At 42.5% G+C, this 15,445-nt stretch overlaps 1 long non-coding RNA gene across 5 annotated transcripts in view; it reads right to left on the bottom strand.

Moving 5' to 3' along the window:
* LOC146817367 (uncharacterized) overlaps positions 1-15,445 on the bottom strand; it is a 302,612-nt gene that overhangs the window by 243,281 nt on the left and 43,886 nt on the right. The window lies entirely within an intron of this gene.

Genomic DNA, 15,445 nt, shown 5'->3' on the forward strand with positions numbered 1-15,445 from the left:
AATGTTCTGTTTAGTGTAATTTTTACACATATGTGCCTGTGCTAGTTTTTCCAACACAGGAAAGACAGCAACGTATATATGGGCCATATTAATAAACAATTACATTTTTTTAAACTTGCAATTATGTATCAAGATGTTGCAGCCTTCTAATGTGGTCAATTTGATATGTGTATAGACTTATTAACAATAATTAATATTAATGCCTAATATAATTTGAGACTAAGGGCCATTGGTGGCGGTCCCACTGCCATCGGACCCTGCTGGACCAACCGCCACATTATGATGGTGGGCGGATGGAGGGCGGGCATAGAGACTGACCGCCACGCATCTGCAATCCCTACAATGGTGGCGGTGCCTGCTCAGGGATTACAATCTCCCTTTCCACTGGATGTTTCATGACGGTTAACCTGCCATGAAAAAACTGTCAGAAAGTGACTTTGGGGGCCCCTTGTGGGCCCTCCTTCAGTCCTGGCCCTCCGCCGTGGGCACTGGGGGCCCTACATATCTCTGCATCATGTGGCAGGCACTGCATGGTGCCTTTCAGATAGTGCAGGGTTATCTAAAATGTGTTTCATTTGTACTGAGGCGTGTGCTGCAGCCCACAGCACATGCCGCAATACAAAATATACACATTGTGACCGCCGTGAAGGCGATCGCATTGTAATGCGGACAGCGGGACCGCCGACTACAAGTCGGTCAGTCCTGCTTCTGCCATGGTGCCGTTTGGTCTAAAGTCCGACCAGCATCGTAATGAGGCCCTGTGTCTGATTTAATTGTGGGGGGACATCCAGTTTATCTGCCACGGGGATGGAGTATAGTGTTCCACCCCACCTTGTGAAGTGACTTCCTGCCACATTTATAAATGCCCCCAAGCAGGAGGTAATGTATAATGCCAATGTATTTTGCTATTTGGTGCAGGGCTGCATCATGCTGAAACATAACAATTAATAAATTAATGTATTCAAAATCAACAGTCTTCATAATACAGCACCCAAACATCAGTCTGCAATGACATGCTGCAGAACATTTTTTCAGCTACCACCAAACCATTTCATATTTAGTTATAAGCTTTTCAGGCTCATTTGGAGGACGCTCACCCTGAAAGTGGTGGGATCTCACTCCCTTGTGGTTGAAGCAGTACACTCTGAATTCAGAAGAGTTTGCCAAGCGGGCCCTTGTTGTTTCCACCCTGCTCTGCACATTGTTTTGTTTTTGAAAAATTTACTCCGAAAATGGGAGTTCATTTTTGAAAAGCAAGAATGCAATGACCCTGACACACATGCAGTGTTCACCATTGTTTGAATTCCCTGCCTGGATAACCCATGCCTGTCATGTAGTTCCTATAAACCTATATAGGATCTCTGCGTTTTGACAACATACACTGCGGGATTGGTGCCCAGACTGATTCCCAACATCCCCACCGAGTATGTTTGCCTGTATACCAGCTAGCTCACAGTGCCACTATAAAACTCCTCTTACCAAGGAGAGAATAGTTCTTGGCAACTATCGAACATGTCAACTCTGTCCCAGCAGGGATTGTGGGAACAGTAAAGTACTTTACGCTCCCTTCTTCTCCGAGAAATACAAAGAATAAGCCGTGGGGACGTTTTCCAATAAGCATTTATTGAACCAGCGTCATTCCAATGTAAAATGGGTGTGCTGAAACAACCAAAGACAGAAACAGATACAAATGATGTTAAGCACCAACAGAGTAAAAGGATGGTAGATTCCTACCATAGTGCTAAGACAATGAATACAGGCAAGTATGAAAATACTTGACAGTAATTATGCGTACTTCTACGATGCGACCCTAACTAGATGTACCGAAGTGTACCTAGCATGTATGTAGGTGTAGAGCCAAGAATCCCCCTAGGATAAAGCCAACCCCATTACCTGAATTGAGAGACTGTGGGACCCTGTCTTGGTCTTGAGATGGACACCCCGCGAGGGATGTCAGACCACTGCGTGCTGGAGTGTCTGAGTGCAGGAACCTCAGCGTCTCGCATCAGTGTGTCAGAATGGAAGTCCTTTTCTCCTCTGCCTGTCTCAGCAAAGATATGGTGTTTATATATCCAAAGTAGTACCCTCAGGGGATATACCTTGCTGTGTCATGTCGGACTAGGAAGACGGAAGGAATGACCTTTATACATAGGTGTTATGCAGGAGATGGTAGTCCTGCTGATTTCCAAGAATCCTAATGCATAATGAATGAGGCTAGTTTTCAGAGAAACCCCTTGTCATTTAGGCATTTCTATAACTAGGTAAAAGGTCAGTACTGAGAACTGTTATGCAGTGTAATGTCAGTGGAAATATATGTGAAATGTCTGGTTGCTACCTGAGCCTATATTGGGCACCTGTATATAACATAACATGCCTTTCATCAGGTTCCCGGGCAAGCAAATTATTGGGCTGAGGGCTAACATTTCATGAATCGCAGCGCAGTAAGGCAACTTCCTATGCTGCGCTGCGTGAAAAGGAAACATCATAAATGCACCATATTTACAAAGATATAGAGCATATATGCTGTCTCCTTGCACTGGTGCACTGTGTGCTGACTAGCGCCAATGTAGGCCCCCTTGCACCATGGTGCAATGGTGTTTGCATTACAAGCAGGATTGTTTTTGAGGAGGAACAAATCCATAAAGGCTTTTCCTTTTTCTATGTGTGATACGTAATGTAAATAAGGAAGTGGAGCTGCAGGTTTGGAGGGAGAGATGAACTGAATATGCATGAGGGTTAAAAAGCTCTCCCAAATTCTAACTGAGACCCTCTGTTTTGTAAAACATAATCTAAAACAAGATTAATCATTGTCTATATCTATATTTCACATTTGGAGTATTTATGACTGCCCATATTATATATTAAATACAGATGCCTGAATCAGAAAGGCTTTCCTACCCTAATCTGCACTTAGTTTTCCAAATGGCTGGGGCGCACGGGCTCATTATGCCCGGGGACAACCACATCGCCAGGGCTTCTTAAAGTATTAATGCAGGTGAGACCCGTATGGACTCCCCACCTGCCCCGGGAACCGCCACCTCCCTGAGTCTTATTTCATTTTAAATGTGGGGGCCTCTCTGACCCCACCAGCCCTGAGGACCGCCACCTCCCCGGGGCTTTATTGTAATTTAATGCAGGGGCATTAATAGATTTAAATTTAATGCAGGGGCCGTGCAGCCCACAGCAGCCCTGGTGACCACCACCTCCCTGGGGAACATTAGAAGATGAGAGGGGGCTGTCCCCCTCCTGGAGCTCTAGATGGCCCTGGAGACTGCCATGCCAAAGGCCACTCCTGCAATGTCTGGGGAAGGCCACTCCCCGGACATTGCTGTTTGCAATGGCTTGGCAGGAGCACTGCTCCCGCCAAGCCATAGCAAATGCAGCTCCGCTTCTAGTAATCAAGAGCAGAAAATGCTCTTTCTCACTAGAAACATATCAGAATTGCTTTTACACACAGGTAACTGCATGTTAGCAGCTCCCTATGTGTAAAAGCAGTGACGGCTCCTGCAGGAGGTGGTCAGCCGGCAGGGACTGCGAGTGCCTTGAGGCTCCCCTCGCGGTCCCCAACCTTTAAAAGTGGGTTCCCCAGGTGGAACCAGGGTACCCACGCTACAGACCGGGCCTCGGGGAAATGGCTGAAAATGGCCCGGGAGGAGGGGCACTCGGCCTCTCTCCCTTTAAATAAAAAAAAGAAAAAGAAAAGGCTGGGCCCCAGGTCATGGGGTCCCTGGAGCCAAAAATGGTCCAAGGCAGGGGGGCCACACATCACCCTACCTTAAGAAAAGAGTAAAAGACCTCAGTAAGCCATCAGAGGCCATGCCCTCTTCCCCACCACTCTTCAAATGCGCCTCCTGGCGCACTGCCAGTTTGGGGATGAAGTCCACTTGGCTCCAGAGGGTCCTTCGGGGCCAACAAGCCCTCCTGTTACCTCCAGTAAGTCCCACACAGCGAGATTACTGAGAGGTCTTTGGGGGCCACGCCCCCTTTCTCCACCACTCTGCAAATACGCCTCCCGGTGCACTACTGGTTGGGTAGTTGGCCCCCAATGACCCTCTTGTGCCAAGCGAGCTTCATCCCTCAGCCAGCAGTGCACCAGGAGGAGTGTTTGCAGAGTGGTGGAAGAAACAAGAGAGGGGCATATGTTTCATGATAAATTGATAAGGAAAGATGCAGAAGAACTGAAGAAGGAACTGTACAAACAAAATACATTTGTTTGTGTAATTAAACCTAAATGTGCAACATTGTGCACTACTTCACTGAAAAACCTCTTAGCAGCATCACTGTTGGTCCTGAAAAGAACCACTGGGATGTCATGATATAGATGCATGTGGACTCCCTCCAAAATTGCAGAAAGCTAAAATATGAAAAAAATGGAGTTTAAAAAGAAAGAAAACTAGTGTGGACATAAAAAGAAAATACTAGTTGTATAATATTTGAAAAAGAAAATAGAAAAGATAAGTTATCGGTGGTAGCTGCGAATGTATTCGCAAAATGCAAAATATGTGCACTTGTGGATCATACGCCACAAGCCACTATTTATCCACTGTTAATTAAGGTCTCCCAAAAAGTAGAAAACTCCATCACCCTATCACAGCTGGTCTCTTCTGCTGCAGGCACAATGATAGGTGTTGGGGGAACAGGCAAAGTCACTACTAGGCCTTCTGCTGAGACCCCAGATTGGTTTGCTGGTGGCAGACGTGAAGAAGATGATTCCTGACCAGGCAGTTGAGTGATGCAGACCCTAGGAAAGAGTATTTCCAAGTCCATCCACACCTGAAGCACACCTGCAAGTGCTTGCACTGCACTGTCCACAGATAAAATGCATTTGTATTTGGCAGCATAATTTAATGAGCCCACACGCAGGAAGGATCAGGACACATATTGATTCCATGAGCGAGCCACGCTGTCATATGGCATCTACGTTTTCAAAAGGACTGTGCGTTTGTTGAACAACATATATGTTGGGATAATGCCAGACATATCATATGCACTATGTTGTTATATGTTGGTCTATAGTCCTGCTAGCTCACAGTGCAACCATAAGTGCCACTGAATCTAGGAATATAACACATGGATTGTGTACCCTCTGAACATAAAAACCCTGGCTCCCCAAGGAATCGTGGTAACAAAACAAGAACTCTTTCACTCAGTCACTTGTGCATACCCAAAGCGATACACAAGAAGTACACAAGTAGGTGTTTCAATATTTATTGAAGCACTGTGATTCTTGTATAAAATATATGTGCCGCAATGACTAATAGACAGAAACAAGTGAGAGTTATTAGCTTCATGAGAACAGTGAAAAGGATGAAAAATTCCACAATTGTGCTTAAGCGGTTCACTGACAGAATATCGACCACAAAAATATAGATGTAAAAATTATCGAGGGAAAAATATAGAATACAAAAATATCGGCTCCCTATACTTAAAAAGGTAGGTACAAAAATATAGAAAAATATATAGCTTACAATAATATAGTTGTATTAAATATTGATTTAAAAATATACATAGTTTAAAATATTAAAATAAACATAAATTAAATACTAACTTTAATTTATAAAAAAATATAATTAAATGTATATTTTAACAAATACAACAAATAAAATTCCTTTTAAAACTGTAAACACACACATATATATATATATATATAAATATATATATATAATTATACATATATAGAAAATATAATCTAATATTCCAGTTAATAATATATTTTAATACATCCTAAATAGCATAATATTATCAAAAATATATGTAAACATATTTAAATATACCAAAATTATAAAACAATAAAAAAGGGAATCGATTCAATTTAAAATTCTAATTAAACACATATAATTTACAATTTACTTAAAAATATGTTACAAAAGAAATTGCAAATTATAATAATATTATTATTATTATAAATCAAACACATAAATATATACATATACATTTCTCACCAAATTAAAAAGAAAACATTTTTATACTGAATAAATATAAAAATAGTTATTCCCACCTAACACAACAGTAACAAAATATTTTACACCCAAAAAAAATAAGAATTACTATTCTAACTACAATAAATATAACATTACATAAAATATAACATTACAAAATACTATAATTTACTATTCCCACTACACTTAACACAACAATAAAATTTCTAATTAACAAAAATAAAGCAATTTCCACTCCAGTCAGTGCAAAAGTAGCGAAAGTGGTGGATTGCGGATGTGTAAAATGTACTATTTCCAATCCAGTCAGTGCAACAGTAGGGAAAGCGTGGATTGTGGAGGGGTAAGATTTACTATTCCTACTCTAGTCAGTGCATCAGTAGGGAAAGTTTTGGATTGCGGATGGGTAAAATGTACTATTCCCACTCCAGTCAGTGCAACAGTAGGGAAAGTGCTGGATTGCCGAAGGGTAACAGTTACTATTCCTACTCCAGTCAGTGCACCAGTAGGGGAAGTGTTGGATTGTGGAGGGGTAACATTTACTATTCCCACTCCAGTCAGTACAACAGTAGGGAAAGTGTTGGATTGGGAGGGGTGCAATTTACTATTCCCACTCCAGTCAGTACAAAAGTAAGGAAATTGTTTGATTGCGGAGGGATAAAATGTACTATTTCCACTCCAATAAGTGCAACAGTAGGGAAAGTGTTGGAAAGCATCCCATGAGGGCTCATAGAATGAGTTCAGAAGCAACAGTAGGCACAAAGGACACCAATACAAGTAAGCCCTTAGGGGACATACCTGTATTGCCATATCCCGAGGTTGAACCTGTTGTGCTCCTAGGCAAATATCCAAGCCACACTAGAAAGTGCACTACAGACAGCGGAATACTGGCTGCATGCATTGTAGCCAAACAGGCTGGAAGGATAAGAACCAATGTTCGTTCAGCTCCTGAAGCAAGGGCATCCTAAAACACTCTGTATCATGCATTCACAACACAGGAACACATGTGGTAGTGCTGTGTCGGTTTGTCCTTGAGATGGGACATCCATTGCAGGGCAGAAAAAATAAAAGCGCATTCCCGACAATCAGGAGCAGGGCCAGCGGAAGACCTCCAAAAACGCTTCCAAGCACATAGTGTATGAATGATAGATTGACTACAAAGACTGTCTGCAAGCTGCTAACCAAACCAGAGCCTATGATTCTGAAAAGCGTGCTACCCCTGCAGTATTAGACATGTTAAAAATGCGGTGCACCAGCTCTCTAAAATGCAGCTGGAAATTAGTGCGGAGTAGCGACTGTATCTCTGAAGAGGACCCTGCAAATTGAAGATCAAATGTCTCACTTGCAGATGCTAAGGCCACATTGTTCTTAAACAGTAAGGCTTTCAATCTGCTCAAGGCATCAAAGAGCATGTTCGAAAGCTTTATCGAAGGCCAAAGCATCATCTCCCTAACTCTACGGGCAGGTGGAAACAAGATAGGCTATGTCCAGTTTCATGCCATAGCAACCTTGATTGTTCAACATCAAATAACACCCATTAGAGAGCTAACCATTACTGAGACAGCCAGACTCATTATGGTCTTGGTCTGTCCCAGTAACAACACCTGATTTTAATCTTACCAACTAGGTGCGGGAATAGAAAAGTGTCCCACTAGTTATGTATTTTTAATCCTCTTCACTTCACTTAGTCTATACCAATAAGTGCTCCTGCGTAACTGCTAGTCGCTGCACACCTCAATCTGTAGAGGATTGGGAAAAACCCCAATGATGAAGCATGCCACCTAGGGGTAACGCTGGTGGGTGAGGGTCTCTAGAAAAAATTTATTTTTTCTAGAAAATTGATTACAGCGTATTCCTGCTGTTTCCTATTACCTAATCCTTGCGGGCAGGTTCTCTTCGAATTGTTCTATTTTTGTTTGGTAGATAACTGTTTAGGAGGGTAAACCTAGCCTCTACCTCTACCTCCCTCTTCCTTTTTTGTAATTAGGCATTAATATGTCGTCATGGTGCGCGACCATAACGGAGTGCCTGGAGTGTCCAACTCAGCGGCAACATCGACCTAAACTGTGAATGCCCATGTGGTAATCTGGAAATGTCATGTTGTATAATGTCTTTTGCAGATGATGCAATGTTACCCAGAGAGTCTATCCTGGAATACAATGTAGTCATACCATTGTCAACTACTGCTCGAGCCTTTTCCAAATTAGTCCTGTCGATCTTGCACAGTCTTTCAGCAACTTCCTGCTGAGAAACTCTCCACGCTTCATTATATATTGCATACAAGAAGTGCTTTTTACGTAGTTTTCGTGGACCTAGTAAAATGTCCTGTAGTCCCATGCCATCAGACAGAAGAGACAAGGGTTGTTTCATCTGGGACAATGTTGAGGTCTTTAGGCAATCAAGGCACAGCTTTCCAACACTTGACATTGTTACCACCCCCACATGTCCGTCTGCACGAAACACAGGTCAGACCTGCTGATCTTGAAACCTTTGGTGTTACCCAGGAACTGTGCCTGGTATCCGTTAGTGCCTAATGGCCACACTAACCATCCCTGCCAATTGGTATTTGATGCATTGTACAAACCATTGCATAGCATAGTGGGAAGTGTATCCTCCTTGTATTTTGTAAACTGCTGCCAGTTTGCAAAGCATGCAAATGTGGGAATGTGTAGTGTGTTAAAATCCTTGATCTTAGTTAAACAAAGGCATAATGTTTTTTGCAGTTTTGCTCAGGAAAATCATCTGATGTGGAATAAGGCATGCTCTAAACAAAGTCTTGTTTCCCTGAGCCTGTCAGTGCTTAGTTCCCCATATTTATTTTATATCTACAGTGTACCTCCAAAAGTTGAATCCTTGTGTGGACAGCTGGGAAAGAAAAGATGCAGAATATATCAACTTGGTATCTGTTAGAATATTTTTTCTTGGCAGGTGACGGTGCAAGTCTATAATAATAAGACGCAGGGTTTGTTGTGTCATAGCCAGAAAAATGAGCAAACTTCTGTGGAAAGGTTTGTGAACTATCCCGTGGTGGTGTACAGCAGTGTTCCCATTATGTATAATTAAATACTGCCTTGGAGCACTCGATTTATGCAAGAAGTGGTGACCATAATGCTCAAAACAAAGGGCCCGATTCACAGAACTAACTTAAGACAAAATCCTAAACTTACTACTTTTGGTATTCACAGAAGTTAGGATTTTGTCTTAAGTTTGTCTTAATGTCTTAAGACAAACTTAAGACAGACTTAAGACAGTCTTAAGACAGACTTAAGACAGTCTTAAGACAGACTTAAGACAGACTTAAGACAGTCTTAAGACAGACTTAAGACAAATTTAAGACAAACTTAAGTTAGGATTTTGTCTTAAATTTGTCTTAAGTCTGTCTTAAGTCTATCTTAAGTCTGTCTTAAGTTTGTCTTAAGTCTGTCTTAAGACTGTCTTAAGTCTGTCTTAAGACTGTCTTAAGTCAGTCTTAAGTTTGTCTTAAGACAAACTTAAGACAAAATCCTAACTTCTGTGAATACCAAAAGTAGTAAGTTTAGGATTTTGTCTTAAGTTAGTCCTGTGAATCGGCCCCAGAGTGTTTCAGCTTAATTAGTAGTGCCTTTGTACATTTCCTCATAAGAAAAAAACAGTAGAATGCTTAAGATCTTCTAGCATTTCTTGCACTGTGTCTATTTCCTAATTATCAGAGAAAGTACTAGGGGTGATAATGTCATTTAGAAAAATACGAAATGCATATGGTATTTGCAAGAGTTCTGTAGGACCAAATGCGTCATACAATAATACCTTATCCCAAACAATTGCATCAAGAACCAGAACAGCTGAAATGTTCTCCGGGTAAAGGTCTCTTTGCACTTTGTGTGTTAAGAATGTGGTGTTAAAACCAAGTTTACCAGTTGTACAGCAGAGCGTTCTGGCAGACAGAGTTCATTCCAAAGCAAGAAAAAGACTGTCACAAAACCAATCCAAAGGACCAAGAAAAGTACGAAATTTTAATACAAAGGTATAGCCATGGAGGAACAAAGTACATTTTCTTCAAAGAAAGATAGAAAGCCTGCAGTCTCAACCACAAAGATAGAGGTGGAGCTGCAGGTGGATCTGATGAATCCCAAGAATATTCATAAAGGTCAATGAAGTAGCCAGAGGCAGTCCGATCTATTATTGGCAGCTCTGCAAGTTGAGTAGAACTGGGAGATGACCTGATCTGTGGTACATTGACGAAAACCACATTCGTCTCAGGATTTTGAAATGAAATCTGTGTTTCTGCACAAGTTGATTGTATAGTAGTTGTTGTAGTAACAGGTAGAAGAGATACTTCATTGTTTTTTACTGTCCCCAGCCAGGGAGTGGAAGCATAATCACTGAGCACAGCTTCCATGAGAAGTTCCTGCATGGTAGTTGGGGGAAGCAGGTACTACCCAGGACCCCACACAGCCTACTGTGGAGAATTAGACACATAATGCGGTATGATCAGATCAATTGAGATGAATATCTTGTTCTTGAAACCAGCGAGGGGCGGGAGAAGTACAGTTCTGGTACCTTCAACAGCCAGGACAGGTACAGATGCTCAGTAGGACGGCCTGAATTCTTTCTTGTCCAACATTTTCTCCCACACCAGGTCCCCAATTCTGGTAATTCAACCTGGAGTTGCTGGTGCTGCCTTCATTTCCTTTGTGGTGGGTCATTTTACTTGGACCTTGCTTTGGGTATCTCGGAAGATGTTCAGTTCTGTAAAACAGCCAAATGTTCATTTATATCAAATGGTGTTTTAGCTGCCACTGTGCTGAAACTGTTGAGGCCTGGGAGCCACATCTTATCCCCAAACGGTATCTTATAGGGAGTCCGACCACCAAGGGATTTTCTAGGTAGATTGTTCAACGTCCTCTGGTCCCCATATAGGTGATGGATTCAACTGCGATCTGATCCTAGTGCCTTTGCTGTTAAAGAATGCTTTAGGTCCTGATTTTTCCTCTCTACAACTGAATTTCCCTCGGGATGATACAGTGAGAAATACCGCAGGGTCCCACCCAAACTTCCCATGTTATGTTATGTTATGTTACCTTTATTTGTAACGCGCACGGATACTCACGAGTGTCCCGGCGCGCAGCCTTCAAAAAGGGTATGACAGTCTGTTTAGGCAAAAAGATGTGTTTTTAATATTTTCTTGAATACAGCTAGGTCTTGCAAGTTATGGAGGGCAAGGGGCAGCTCATTCCAAGCAACAGCGGCCATTCTTGCCAGCGAACTGCCACCTAGCCTCTGATATTTGAATCGAGGGACCTGAACAAGACGATCGGATGACGAGCGCAACTGTCTAGCTGGAACGTAAAAAGAGAACCGTTTTTGTAGGTAGGGTGGACCGAGGTCATGCAGAGCTCGATGGGCCAGAACCAGTGCTTTAAACTTCTCCGAGCCACCATAGGCAGCCAATGCAAGGATCGCAGGTGATGTCGCACGCTGCTCCTGGTGAACACGCTCAGAAGAAGTCTGGCTGATGCGTTCTGGACCACCTGGAGCTTTTTTAACAAATATCCCGGGATGCCCATGTAAAGATCATTGCATCTTTGTAAGCACTGGAGCCAAATGTCATACTGTGGTCGGAATGTAATGTGCCTACTGCATACAACCCAATAAAGGCTTGCATATCTTTTGTAACAGTTTAGGCATCAGTCGATCGCTGTGGCCAGACACATAGGAATCAAGAGCAGGAATCCACTGCCACCAAGATATACTTGTAAGCCCCACCTGATGTTAAAGGGCCGCAGTTATCCAAATAAACACAAGTGAGAGGCTATTTGAAATGAGCAGAGGTGCCTGTCTACGATGGGTGTGCTGCAGTGGAACCCTTCATCTGCTTGCATATGTTGCATTTAAGGACAAAGCCCTTGGTCTGTTAATAAAGACCTGGCCAACAATAGCATTGCTGCAATAGTGAAATTGTAGCTTTCATCTCAGCGTGAGCAGATGCAAGACCCTCATGTGCTGCCAAGATTAAACCTAACCTATGGTCTGAATTTGGCATTACTCTATTCCTTACTCTGGGAATATGAGCAAACAGTATGTGTTGTGTACTTAACTTGTAGGAGTACATGAGTGGAAAGGTTTTCGGCAGGGGGGTGTCCGCACTGATAGCCCCCATGATGTCTCTATCTATTCTCAAACTTGAATGACTTATTGCAGTGACAGCAGCAGTTTGAACTGTTGCTTTTGTGGCTTCATCAGCCATGGAATACCCTGCAATGTGTACGCCTACATGTTGGTGACTTAATGTGTGTGTTACATGAGTCAATGGCATGCACTCTTTGAACTTTGCCACTTGTTTCCAAAGCATTGCATGCTTAACCAAGCACCGTTTATAGTCTCTGAATCCATTCTGGCTCCAGTAGTGTAAGTATTCATTATTAGGACTGGAAACAATAATGTGAATCACACACAATTAGTGTGGGGAATCCAGTATTCCTATTCTCAAGTGCCAGAATTAAAGCTCTGAGTTCAGCCAACTGGGCGGTGCTGTCACCAAGTGACTGTATGTAGGTTTTTTCAGGGTAGAATTCTCCATCCTGCATGCATCCTTTTACTGCAGTGCACACTGCTGAGTATTGGTGCAGGCTGGGCAGAACCTGATAGATTATATAATCATATTGATTTAGAGGCATGACTTCAGTAGTCAGAGGCTATTCATGTTCATGTTGCACTGTAGAGTCAAATCTATAGTATCCATCTCTTGTGGTATTGAAGTTAGCCCATTGTATCCATTGTGGATGTAATGTTTTAGCGTTCGGAATTCTGGCCTTTATGATGGCCTCTAAGGTTGGTACCGGGGTCACAATAGTTATTGATTTCCGATGAGCCAATGCTCGTTCACTCACCACAGCAGCCTATACCGCTGGAAGTATTTTTTGTCTCTGTGCAAAACGCATTTCAGCATTAGTAAATACATTTCATTTATATGCAATTGGTACTTTGCCACCTTCATTGAACTTAACATATGTATACCCTGATGTCCACACAATTATTTGGATCACCGGGTTTGTTGTGTTTACACAAATGTGTTTTGAAGCTATCATATCAGCTTGTACTGAACGTAATATTTGTGTGTGTTCAGTGTGTGCTTGAAAAGTCTGAATAAATTAGGTTGTAGAAAGGTTTAACCAGCTCTGAAGTTTCATTACTGAAAACAAGGGATTATTCATAGAAGAGGTGCAACTTTCTATTACCCCCTGGTATTCAACTTGTTGGAGAATTTCCCTAACTTGTTTATTAGCCTAATTTTTTATGGGTTATTGTCTTTGAGGTTATGCCTTTGACCTCAATGGTATTTCATGGTAAGGTAAACCATTATCCCACCCTACATGGTTGCGGTATCACGCAGAAGCTTGTGCTAATGTCCACTCCTTGGCATATGAATGTTTTATGTGTTCTGAAACAAAATCGGAATACGCAGGATAAATCACCGTTTCTCTATTTGGGCAGTCCATGACAAATTCTGGTGGCCAATCCTTTTGGCCAAGAGAATGTCATAGCTGAATTACAGGTTCTCCCAAAAGAGAACTTTAATGGGTCATTCTATATCATCCTCTATCTGGATTTGAGTTTCTTTTTTTTCTTCCTCATCTCACCAATAAGCTTCTGCAGATCTCACAAAGCTGATATTTTGATCTAAACGCCCTTCGGCTTACCGCTCTTGCTTAGGTCACCCAGACCAGCCCGATTTAGTTGGAGCTTGGTGTAATCATAGGACTGATTATATTAGACTCAAATTATGACCCCAACTCAAAAGCGGCTGCCAAGTGTTAATCGGGCTTTCCCCTGCTCCGTCCTGATCTAGGCGTGCCATAGCAAAAGCAGCCTTCAGCCAGTCATCACTCTTCGGGGGTAGAGAGTCTTTCCATTTCTTACAGACCTCTCTCCGAGTGAGAAGTATCAAGTATAATAACAATCCGCATTGTGACTGTGATGCATTCTGACTAAATGATCCATCATCGCCAAAAAACACCTCAGACAGGTTGACTTCAATACAGGCTTTAAAAATGCCACAGATAACGTCTCCCACCCCTTTCCAAACATTTCTCCGTTCGAGACACTCAAAAAAGATGTGAATATCATTGGCGTTGGGGGTCATACATCTAGGGCATTTAGGGATAGATAATGGGGCAAACTTGTCTATTTTGGCTGGTGTGTAATCAAGCCTGTTAATAACAAAAAAGTGATTCTTTTTTAGGCTTGCTGGTTTGACAAATTTGTATAGTACTTTCGAAGAGGGCTCCTACAGGACATCTATAATAGGTTCAAGGGGAGAATGATTCCACACTGATTGTTGTGATGGGATGTCCAGGTCTTCCGCATCCAAAAACTTGCTGTACCACAAAGATATCTCCTTCTTAATTGGATGCGGTGTTTGAAGAGAAAGCTGTTTCCCAGTGTCCTCTGACCTCCTCCTTTTCTGCTTCAAACCAGGAAACCAGTTGTAAATACTTAAACCTGGAAAACCAAATACCAGTTCCCAGGGATGGATCCCCTCTGCATCTAACATTTCCGACCAGATGTTAATGTCCGCCCTCTTGATAGGTACAGCCAGGCTATCCCTGAGGCACAGAGGAGTACCGGGGAAATCCCAGATAGGAGCAAAATCTGAGTAATATCTGATCCCCCATCTGCATCTTTGTTTGTGCCACGTTTCCAAGGCTGCCTTAAGAACCTTCAGGCGTACTCGATAAAAATACCTTGGGGACCCAAACGTATACAGAAAACCCTCTCCGCCTCCTCCACCTTCCATTGTAGCCATTTCACCCAACAATCTTCCCCACGCTGACTCCTCTGGTTTTGAAAGTAACATCCGGATGCCTTTGAATTGAAAAGCAACCGAGTACCAACCAATGTCGGAAGAGCCAAACCCCCTTTTATTAGCTTACACCTCAGCTTTTTTCCAGGAAAGCCTCGCACCTTTCTAGCCCCAAATAAAGCTCCCGATTAGTAGAGCTTCAACCCGAGGGATAGTCTCCTCAGTGTTGGTATATAAGATCAAGTCATCAGCATATAGAGCTAACTTACAGCTATATTGTTGAGACTTAAAAGGATAGATTGAGTTGTCTAACCTAATGGATTGCGCTAATGGCTCTATGTGTAGGGTAAAAAGGAGAGGGGAAATAGGGCAACCCTGTCTGGTTCCTCTCTGGATATTAAAACTGGCGGTCAACATGCCATTTAGAAGAATCCTAGCAGTGGCCCCTTGATAGCAATTCCTCAAGGTTTGAATAAAGATGGGGCCAAAGCCCATTACCTCCAGTACCTCCCAGAGGTACACCAACATACCCTATCAAAGGCCTTGGCTACATCCAGGACCGCTATGGCCAAAGGATCAGATCTTCCAATGGCCAGGTCGATGTTACCTATTAACAGTTGTGTCTGTTCCTGGATGTACCTCCCTACTATAAAGCCCTTCTGATCGGTATGAACCAGTTTAGGGGCTAATTTAGCCAGTCTCCCCACCAATATGCCCATAAAGATCT

Source organism: Triturus cristatus, chromosome 6 (assembly GCF_964204655.1).
Source record: "Triturus cristatus chromosome 6, aTriCri1.1, whole genome shotgun sequence".
In the NCBI taxonomy this organism is placed as follows: Eukaryota; Metazoa; Chordata; class Amphibia; order Caudata; family Salamandridae; genus Triturus; species Triturus cristatus.